Below are 12209 nucleotides of genomic sequence, written 5' to 3'. Positions count from 1 at the left end.
CATTCATCACAATGCATCAAGGTACACCAAGCTTCGGAAATTCCATTCACCCTTTGTATTACTTCTCTGAGAATTTTACAGCAAGTGAGATCTCCAAAATGAAAATAACAACAACCCCTTAAGCTTCTGTGAGGGGTGAATATATACTTGCGTTTTTTACAAAAATATCTGAGTTCTAACTTATCTCAGACTTAATATTCTCACTAACTTTTGAGATATTTCTATCAGAAATTTATTACAGCATTGAATACAAAATAAAGGCGTCTTGATGTTCTGTCAGAAGATATTTTGGCCTTTGGGAGCTGCTGAGTCGGTTGAGATACTTTGATCAAATGCTGGAGAACCCGACTTTATGGCTCGTGCGCTGTATTTTGGGTCTGCCACTTGTGATTGTAATTGCTGCTCTGGTGAGTAAATAGCCCTGCTGAGTTGGCTCAGCATCTGTCTTTTCCTTGTAGATTTATCCACCAACATTCTGCCTGTGCATGACTGCTCAAAAACTGGAGAAAATTAGCGCTACAGGTTCTGGCCTGATAAGATTATCTGTGTCAAATTCCTCCATACTTCCTGTGTGGGCAATTGGTGTCTTATGATTGCCTCCAAAGTTTCATCTGCTTCTGTATACTTGAAGAAATTTGGTGGTGTATCAAACAGGTGATCAATTTCATTCATAATGAAAAACAGGTTATCCACCCTGTCATACAAATTCTGCCCTGATGCTGGCCCTGTTTCTGCTGAGGTACTGGGCTGTTTTGCAATTTGTGCTGCAGCATGGGCATCAACCCTTTTGATGTAATTTTCCAGGGTAAGCAGCCTTCCTACACTGCTTAATATGCTGGGGAGGCCTCTGTTTTGTAATGCCACAAATCTGTCCAGGAATTTGTTGATCTCGGTCTGCATATCCTGTGTTCTCCTCTCCAGCGTTCCAACTAGGTTTCTCAGTGTCAGGACTCTTTTAACTACTGAAATTGTTTCAGTCCTGTTAGTAATTCCCATGGTAGCTAGTTGAGAGCTAGTTTTGTTATTCAAAATATTGATCATTCTGTTGGCAGCATCTGGCATGTGGCCAAGGCTTGCTCTAGCTCTCTGTATTTCCCTGTTTGCCTTGGTAATGAGTACTATTTGCTCATCCATAGTCTCAATATACTGCCACTGATTGGTGATGGACCGACCAATGTTACCCCAGAGGACTGCTTTTAGCTCTGCTGTTACCTTTTCTAGTGTGAGCTCCTTTTCAAGTTCAGTTATCCTCTTCTTTAGAACTTTTATTTCTCTTTCCTTTGCAGCCTCACTCTGCTTGCTCTTATCATATCTTTCATTCACCTTAGTCAAAGATTTTTTGACTTCATCAAGCTCTTTCATTTGAGCCTCAAGAACTTGGATTTCCGCTTGCAGCTTCTGCATGTCCAGACTAGGAGTCTGCTCTGTTGGTGGTGTAGCTGTTGCTGTAGTTGGTGCTGTAGGCCCTGTCTGTTGAGGAGGAGGAGTAGTTGTTGGTGGGGCTTCCTCAAGATTGATTATCACAGGAGGAGGCTGGGAGGGTTGGCCCTCTTCTTTTTGCTTTAATGCTGTTTGTAGTGCTGCCTTTGCTGCCTCTGATTCTCCCAGTTTATCTTGAGTCCGAACTAGCTCCTTGTACAGGGATATCATTAGATCTGTGGCATCTTTTTCCTGCCTTTGCTGGGCAACCTCGTCTGTTTGCGGATGGATGGTAGCTGGGAGCTTGATTTTCTTTCTTAAGGCCGCCATGTCTGCATCCCTTAGCTTCAACAGTTCTTGGATACCTTTAACATCTTTAGGATCATGTCCTATTTCTATGATTACATCTTCCAAGGACTTGATTCTGTTGTCCTTGGCTTGTGATGATGCTCTCTCCAATTCCAGTTGAGAGGCTGTATTGTCAAGGCTGCTCTTCAATTTGTAGTTTTCCAATGTTTCATCTGCCAAGGAGGCATACACCATTTCACCCGTTTGTTTATGTAGTTCGATTTTATCCATCGGGTGTATGTCTTTAGCCAGAACCTCCATGTTGGTTCTTAGGTAATCCGAGGTAGATTGAGGATGCAAAGTTGTGGGCATGAAGTGACTCATGATCATCTTGCCTTCACTTACATCAAAGGCAGACATGAGTCTTTGCTGATTGGTAGGAGCCAGGTTCAGCAAATGATTGTACAGCTGTACTTTAATAGGATCACTCCTCCTTTTAATATCAATAAATTGCTGTTTGATGCTTACCTGTCCTTCTGTGTGCTGGCTGGAGGAGCTGACCTCTCCTCCTATAACTCTATCATGTTCATGCTGGAATGAACTGGCTGAGACTTCTCCGCTGGGTGGGCCCATGCCCGTTGCTTGTCTTATTGCTATGTCATCCTCTGGAAAGTCATTTAGCCTTTGTCTTTTCTCTCCCTGATTGATGAATGAAGTCAGGGGAGTCTCTCTATCTCTTTTCCTGGTTAAGTCCTCCTTTTGTGGGGTTTGGAGGACCGAGGTATCAAAAGTGGTTTCTGCCCCAGGAGGCACTATTTTCTGAGCCTGTTGCTCAGAGGAACTTGGAGCATCAATCACTTTTTCTTGCTGCAAGGGCTGCTGTTTATCATATTGTACCTCTTCTTGTTGCTGCCCTTGTTCCTGCTGCTCCATCTCTTCTTGCTGCTGTAGCAAAGTCTCCACTTGTTCTTCTGTCAATGGAGGTGGCTGTTCCACCTGCTTCCCTTTATCTTTGCTGGCTGTCTGTGGTGCTTTCTCGGCAGTTTGCTGCTGTGTTGTTGATGATGTAGTAGCTGCTCCAAGCTGCTTTCTGTATGAGAGGGGCACCTGTCCACAAGTTTCTAAGTCAGCTTCCTTTTGCATATTTCTAGCCTCTCTCTCAAGTAGCTCTTCATTAGTAATTTCCTCCTCTAGGGTACCCTCTTCCCAATTTGATGCATTTGCATACTGTTCAATCTCAGGTTGTCTCTTGTGTGCATAGCTACCCAATTTATATTTTATCCTCCTGAGGGAGACAAAATGATTGGGGTCATAGGGTATCCATTCAAAACTAGTTTGCAGTTTGAGACCCTCCAGGATATTGTCTGCCTCCTTCCACCCCTCCTCTTTTCTGTTATATAGGAAAGGACCCAGCTGGCTCCTTACCTTTAACTGTGACTTCTTGTTTTTGCTCTGAAAATGGAGGTAGTCTGAGTTCCCAAACTGTCTGAAATATTCCAAGGCAAAGAGCCTCATGGGGACATACCTTGGCAACCTAAAAGGGTTCAACTCACAGCCATATATCCTGATGACTGTGTGGTTTTGGTAGAGGTACCAATTACCAATGCTGTAGGACTTATTCAAATGGAGAATTCTCCTCATGTCATCAGTTAGTCTAGGAGGAGGAGTACCATGCAATACTGTCAGGGCTGGATAAATGAATAAATCAATGAATTCAGAGTATGTGTAAGGTGATACAGAGGAATGATGAAAAACAGAGGTCCAGAACACAACTGACCTTGGACTTCCCTGGGCATTGAGTGGCTTCAAAGGAAAAGAGAAGGTGGCTGGCTGATAGAACAAGAATAGGTGGTATATATATGAGGTATACCTGAATAGTCTTTCCCTCTTCAAGTTCATAAACTGCTCATGGATTTTTTCTGCAATGTATGTAGCATAGTCATAGAGTACAGCTGGGGGTTTACCAGGAGAGAATATAGACAGCATTGCCATTATGCTATCATCCACATCCTCCATTCCCTTGAATCCTAGGGCATAGCTGATCAAATCCACTAACATCCTGCCCAATTCATTCAAGTACTGATATCCAATAGGAGGAGTTCTGATGGATTCAGAGCCTGGTTTTACAAACAGCTGATTGATTTTAATAAGTTGGTCACTTGACAGCTTGCTCCCTTTCTTTATCAAATTCTGCATATGGAGGGGGGTCAATTGCTTGGCAGTATGGAAGTGCAGCATTTCATTTATACTCTCTGGGGTAATCTGGAACAGGACTGAGCCTGTGGGGCTGATGACAGCTCTTTGGTTTGGGTCATAGCATTCCTGGCAGCTGTAGACCAACTCTGGCATAGGATTTACTTGGGGGAGGTTGTAGATGGGCAAGTTTGAGTCCCAAATTCCCAAGATGTCTGCCCCACTCAGGTGCTGGGCTTTCAACTCATTCATCATCTGGATATTGTATTTGGAGCCCATAAGGAACCAGTCCAGCATTTGATAATCCATATCTCCCAGGGCTTTCCATGCTAATTCCTGGTGAGGAGCATTGAGGGGCTTGATATTCAGAGCAATAGGAGTGTCCATGGCTTTCTGTAAGCTCAATAACTCTAATTAAATGGCTTAAAAGCACCAGCACAGAACATAAGTGCTTTTTGTAAAAACAGTCTTGAATTTCAGGTATCAGAGGAGGAAACTATACAACAGCAATTGAAATACTGTTTATATCAGGGACTGAGCTACTGTCTGGTCTCACTATGTCCTCTTCACCAGGTGAATTCCGTAAACAAACGTTTTTCGGGAATGCGCAGAGAATACCCCCTTTTTTAGTGAAAATACGGGCAACAAGGCTCAGCTGGCGTTTTTGGACTTGACAATTGCAAATGGGTATATGCAGAGGGAAATGGCCGGTGAAATTATGAGTTTTATCCTCTCTCTAGCCCTCTGAGTAATCTTATTTTCAATTGCAGGCGTATGGAGGATAGAAAACGAAAAATACCTGGTAATTTACGGACAGAGGCCGTGTACGCGTGCAAGGTTGATGCTGTGGAGGTCGCCTTGGTCAACTGAGCAGGTTGGCAGAGTTTAGGACGTAAACGGTCATGCAGAGAGAACAATAGAGAAACGCGTGAAAATGGGAAAAATAAGCGTTTTTTGGTGATATATGGGCTTTTTTATGATTTTGGCGCTTTTTAGTGATGACGTCAGCATGACGTCATTGGTGGGTCAAGGTCAAGTGACGTCAGCTGACGTCATCGGGTGACGTGGCAGTACACTGTTGGTCCATGGGGGATGGTGCGGTGGCAGCCATGTCAGCGGCCAGGTGGACGAATAACAGAGGCGAGGACAAGCGGACATGACGTGGCGATGTACTGCTGGAAAACAGTTGGTGGTTAGGACCGTAGCGGTTACGGTTAAGGCTAGCCGCTACGGTCTCTCGGGGCGGTTTAGGTACGGTCCCAGAAATGTCAGACCCGGCTCCGAGAGCCTTCATTGCGCGACGCGTGGACTGGCCCTGACGTGACGCAACGTCACGTTCTCGGGCGTTAACTGTCGGCTGCGGGGGCTGCTCCGATATCATCGTGGATCGTCGGATCCTCGGGACTTGATCCGACGGTGGGCGGAGCAACAACGTGCTCGGAGTATATGCGCGGGCGGAGAACTTGGGTTATGGGTTTTTTGTAAGGTTTTGAATGTATTTTGGTTAAATGGAACCCGGGCGCGTTGTTTGGAATAAACGTTAAAAGGGGGGTTTTGGACCTTGGTAACCTTTGCAAAGAGGGTTTAGGGGTAAAAAGGGGTTCTTATGAGGTTTTTAATACAAATGAAGGTTTGAAAGGTAAGTTGGGCTTTTGCAAGGGGGAGTGGGGTGGGACAGGTTCACCAAAGTGACCAGAGGTCATTTTGGTTCCTTTTTAAGAACATATGGCTATAATGCCAAGGGAAGGAGTATTTATAAGATTTGGGGCTTTATACACCATAGTGTTAGTATTATTAGGGGGAGGGTAAGATAGGGGAGCTATATAGTAAAATTAGAGGTTAATATGAATGAGGGGAGCAAATGAAGGGGATCTTACTGAGTTTATCTGAAATTGATTTAGTTTAGAGACTAGATCAAACAATAGAAAGTTTTTAGACAAGAAATGTGGCTTCTGAATGAACTAGAACCACCATAAAACCATGATCTCTCCATAAATCTCAGCTGAAAAGGGAATGTTAGTAATGAGATGAAGGGGGAAAGGGAGGTTAGTCATGCTCCTTGCTGCAATTTGATGGAATTAACCACTTTGTCCATTGATAGATTTTGCCTTGGCAAAACATCTTTTGACATATGTGCCATGGTGAAAATACCCTTTCTGCAACCACAACTGCTTACCCAGCTATTTTCCTAGCATTTTTTGTTTCTCCTTGGAGGGTGCATTTGGGCTTGCAAACCCTTACTTGCCTTTTCTTTTCTTTGGCTTTTTCTTTATTCTTTTCTATCTACTTCTACCCTTATCTCTTCCAAGGTCCCAGATTAAGCTGTTGGGAACCTTTTCTTCTCTACCTGAACTACTGGTCTGCCAAGATTAAGCAGTTTGGACAGACTTCTTTCTCTATTCTATAACTCAAAATTGAAACATGGCATGATCCAGATTAAACTGTTGAATCATCCACAAAAATTGAAATAAGGTCATCAACATTTGAAACCATTTACACACCTCTTGTTCTCTAGGAAATATGGGATCTTTGTGATACCAAAGCAGAGCATATTTGGACTTTCCTTGGCCAATCATGAAATATGAAACCTATTGGTATAGGTATCCAACACCTGGTTCGAAAGAACAACGAGTTATATACCAGTACTCTTGTTAAATAAGATAACATATAATATATATATTAATAGCATATGCAATATCCAGATATTAGAATATTGGTTATAAATCAGTTATGTTAAATCAAATCTATATTTATATAAAATAAAAACTATTTCTATCCTTATTTATAATATATATATGATAAAATCATAAATTTATCCTTATAATTCTTTATAATTCTTTGATTTTGATCAAAATGAGTTTTAATATGATGTACTTGGTCTACTATTGGGTCCATTATCCTCATGGGTAGAAGTTTCAGGTCTGATCATAATATTTGGGCTATACTATGGATTTATTGCTACATTTCCTTTTGGTCCCTCTAAAATCTATTCCATGAGATCCTTCTTTTTGGGAAAACCTGGCTGTGGTATAATAGCCATAAGTGGTTCTATTACGGGACAATTAATAGGATTTTTGTCCATGTGTTATTTTCCCATCTATGCAGCACTGTGGAAACCTTATGCAATAACTTTATTAGTCGTACCATATATGTTCTTTCGTTTTTTTCCAAATTATGGAAGAACCTTCAAGTTCTGAATCTCCGCTCCTCATGAATTCGATCAACAATCCAAAAACTCTAAGTCTATTTATGGATGGTCTAATTCTTCAATTCTTGAATCCCATTCTTTTAGCAAATCCCATATTAACAAGACTGGTGAACCTCTTTCTTTTTCGTTACAGCCCTAATATATCCTTTATGATAAGTGGTCTTTGCGGTTGGTTGGGCGGTCATATTCTATTCACAATTTTTATAAAATTGGTATCTTTCTGTATAGATCGTAATTCACTTATCAAGTATACCTTATTAAGACGTTATATCAATTGAACCTTTAGTTTACTTATTCTTTGTTATTGTTCGTTCTATTTAGGTAGAGCCCCATTACCTTTTCTTAAAGGTAAAAATGATGAAGACAACAATGGCCGCTCTGTGAGTATGGCTAGAAATAACTGCTCTGTGGCTATAGATCCACAAAAAATTCAAGAACTTATAAAAGAAGAAAAGTTCTTCCAGCAACCATGGCCCATTATGTGCTTTGATCATAATAGGGTTTATCAACCGATACGATATATTGGAAATAGCCCATTTACTCGCTTGTCCCGGTCACTAAATCCTCTATATATTCTTCAAATATATATGCTTCTTTTGGTAAACGGATCTATCCAAAATATTTGTTGGAAATGCCCTCTGATCAGATCAAGAAATCAATAAAAAATATTGGTTGGAAATAGCCTTTCGAGTAGCCAATATAGATATCGTACCAGAAATAGCTTCATGTAATGAACGGATCTACACAAACTATTTAGTTTATATTTACAATTGAATTGACGGTATAAAAGTTGTGCCCACAGGTACCATAAAAAGGGAATTGATTCTTTATATTTTTAATAAGGAACATCTTTTCCTTTTCGAGTCTTTGGTTTGCCTTTTCGAGTCTTTGGCGCAACATGAGTGGACAATACTACGAAATTGTCGCGGGAATGTATATACAGATGATTCAACACAAAAGAAATATTTTATTACCCTTTACTATTAAATGAACCCCTCCAAATTAGATAAATTCGGAAACATGTGCCTCAATGGTCATCTGGTTTGATGATAGGTGAATATGATGACGTAGACCCAATTCTATTCCCATCAAATAGGATTCTTTCAAGAAAGGTCAAAGATAAAATGACCTTTGATATTGGGCAAAGACAAATAGGAGTAGTTCAAAACCGTTATTCTGTCAAGGAAAATTATCGTCAGGACTTAATGAAAGGATCGATATGTGCTAAAAGACGGAAAATTATGATATGGAAGAGGATACAACCGAATGTACATTCCCTTTTCTTTTTGAAAAGAAAAGTAATACTCGCTTATCCTAAAGATTATTATGACATGTCCGATTCTAGTAGAGTGGATAAGGAACAAATCGAGGAAGAAGTTAGGGATAAAATCGAGAGAGTCGAAGATCCATTATCCCAGCAGACAATTGCTGAGTCCTTATGTTTAACGTGGTCAAAATTGCATTATTTCAAAGGTTTATTATTAGTGGCTCAATCAAATATTTGAAAAAATATAATATTACCATCACTTATTATAGCCAAAATTATGGGTCTTATTTTATTATTTCAAGTCCCCAAATTTTCCAAAGATTGGGAAGAAATGAGGAGAGAAATGCATGTCACATGTGCTCCTGATGGTACCGAATTGTCTGAAACAACATTACTAGACAAATGGGAAACACAAGGTATGTAGATAAAGCTTCTATTTCCTTTTTGTTTGAAGCCTTGGCATAGATCCAAAGCCCAATCTGAGAAAATATTGCGTTGGAGTTATTTAACGACCTTTGGATTAGAAACTGACATACCTTTCGGTGATCCAAACTCAAAGCTAGGACATTTTTCCAAATTTTTAAAACCCATATTCAAAAAAGTGAAGAGACGATTGATGGGATCTACAGGAATAAGACGTGTTCCACGAGTTAGATATATAGACAATACTGAACTCAATGACTGGATACAAAATAAATTACTAAGTGAGACTACCCCTATGGGTAGTGCAAATGATTCATTTGAAGTTAATGATCAATTTGGATATGAAACCCAAACAATTAATGTGAAAGATCAAGATGATTGGATGACCACAATGAAAGAGCAGATCGAATCTATCGCGATCATACATAGCTCTCCTATAACTGGAATGTCTCTGGTGGATTCAGAGATTCATATCAGATCGAAGGGAAGTTTTAACATATTGGGATCAACATCAAAAAAATGATTGGTTCAGATTCGGCGAATACCTAGTTTATTTCAAAATAAAAGTGTACAATTAATCCGAAAAATGTTTTATTCAATGAATTTTTTTATCAAAAGAATGGATCGAGATCTCTTACCAAGTGTTATTCATTTCATTGCATCAAATATCAAATTTTGGATTCAATCCACTTGGATTCGATCCACAAGGAATATAACAACAATTTACAGATGAATATTCATTATCAATAATGATATTTCAAGAATCAATAGAGGTAAAATTGCCAACTACTATTCAATCAATGAAAAAATACAAGATTTTGAAATTCGTCCTGATCGAAACATGTTATTAATGTCCCAAGCATATATATTTAACAAGATATGGTAGATAAGGGCATTAGATATACAAAGAATATTGGATCACGAAAAACCACAAGATCTTAAAGAGAATGACTAGAAACAATGGTTGAGATGTTTTGACTGGTACAATTTATCCCCACATATATGGTCTAGGATAAACCCAAATAAATGGAGAAATAGAGTAAATAAGTAATGTACATGTTATGAAGAACGATTCATTCCTTATGAACAACAAGAATATTCTATATTTGCGACTGTGATGGAACCTTTTTTGGGACTACTTGGGAAAATGAACAAACGTTACAGATACGATCTCTTATCATATATTTATCTCAATTCTACAAAAGATTCGGATATTCTCAATTTGACAGATATTCCCAGACCACTAGTACAACCTACTATACCAGATGAGCGGGATATTACCGATCGTGAAGGAATTCTCATGGAGAAGTTTCACAATGATATTATCGAGGAGGATTGGAAGGGTGCCAATTTCAATATCGTGAATGGTCCTTGTTATACTGTTAATATTTACCATGCTATATGTTCTTGTGATTATGATCATACAACAAGTATTGACAGGCAAAAGAAAAAGACCTATCTTATTACAAATCAGTAGGGGATTGACGAGATGCGAAGAGACAATGTTGGCATTATGGATTCTTTGGAAATCGAGAAGAGAATATCCCGATTAGATCTCAATTTCTGGTTATTCTCGGAACTTTCGAGAATAAAGAACATATATTATGAAACTAAATCGAAATTCATACCAGGAAATTCACTTTTACGAGAAGAACGAGAGCGGAAAAAGATAGAGGAAGAAGAACGGAAGGAAACAACAAATGTTCTAGAACAAATAATAGGTATTAGATCAGATGTTCAGAACAAACAAGTAGAAGATGGTCAAGACTCAAGTAGAAGATCAAGATGGTCAAGATGGTCAAGTAGAAGATGGTGAAGATGGTGAAGATGGTGAAGATGATAGTGATGGTCAAGTAGAAGATGGTGAAGATGGTGATGATGATGAAGATAGTGAAGTAGAAGATGGTGAAGATGGTGAAGATGGTGAATATGGTCAAGTAGAAGATGGTAAAAATGGTCAAATAGAAGATCAAAAAACTGATGGAAAGAAAAAAAATAATAAAGGTATTTTTCAATGCGAAGTAGCAGACGTTCTAGGGAAAGAACGTTTCTTCTATTTGGCGGAGATTTGCAGGGTTATGTCCGGAATGAAGGATCCGGGAACATATCTTCGGATCCAAGAGGGAAATATTGACCTGAGTCTAATGGCCTTTTGCATTTCTATTCAGAGGAATAGCAGTGCAAATAAAATATTGGAAGAACTTGCTCTTCAGAGGAATAACAATGAAAATAAAATATCAGAAGAACTTGCCCTTCAGAGGAATAACAGTGCAAATAAAATATTGGAAGAACTTTCTCTTCAGAGGAATAGCAGTGCCAATAAAATATCGGAAGAACTTGCTCTTCAGAGGGATGTTCGGGGAAAGGTATGCAATGTAAATGAAATAAGGGAAGATAAAAAAAATAATGGTCTTCCAACCATATCGTTTATCAAGCATAGTGGATGACCAATTCCTATGTATAAAATCGTAAGTATTTCATTGAAGTTTAAAAAAAGAGCCAGGGAATGGATAGATGGAGATTTTTGTGATGGATCTATGCAACGCAGGAAAATTCTGGGGGATGAAAAAAATATTTTTAGTTCCCTCAATTTAGAAGATATTTTTCTTCCAAAACGTCGTAGAGAATTTCGAATCTTGAATCAGTTTGATCTGGAGAACGATCATGTAGGATTTTCCAATGGAAAAGACATACAAAATGATGAATAACTCATGGGAAGAGGCCAACATATTAGCGTAGATACAACACAAATACTTAAATGTTTTCTTTGGCCTAGCTATCATTTAGAGGATATTATTTTCATGAATAGATATTGGTTCAATAAAAATTATGGGAGTCGATTTGCGATGTTGAGAATACGTATGTATCCCCTAACTGTTAGTTGATAAATTTTTTTCTTCAATTCCGTTTTCGTAAAAAAAAAGAATGGATTGATTCAATGGAGTTTCAGGATATGGAAAAAATTGAACCAATCTGTTCGTTCTGTTTCATCAATGTGAAAAGATTCTACATCTCGTATCATATTTTTCTATAGGTTAAAACCAGATGTTCATCCAAGAAGATAGGAAGAATCCGACCATTTTTTCTAATAAATTTTCGGACGGAACGAATCAGAATTATTATATGAACCATGAAAATGAAAGAATGGATCTAATTCTTTTTTCTAACTCGAAAAAAATGAAGCCTTGGAAAAATTTGTGTTTTTTTTATGATCAAGAATTTGTCCATTAGTTCATCTCTGATTCCAGATAAACAGAGAGGATCTGTTGAATCTTAGGTATTTTATTTAACCAATCGGGTCCTAAGACTTACCTAGCATCTGCAATTGCACAAAAGAGACTATTCATCCCAAAGGGGTTTGTGGAAAATTTTGAGCAAACGTAAGCAACTTTTGGTTTATTTATCCAAGAG

The sequence above is a fragment of the Pinus tabuliformis genome, chromosome 1_1, assembly GCF_031772625.1.
Source record: "Pinus tabuliformis cultivar Carrire ecotype Pingquan chromosome 1_1, CPIR1, whole genome shotgun sequence".
Lineage (NCBI taxonomy): Eukaryota > Viridiplantae > Streptophyta > Pinopsida > Pinales > Pinaceae > Pinus > Pinus tabuliformis.
This window is presented reverse-complemented; position numbering follows the sequence as displayed.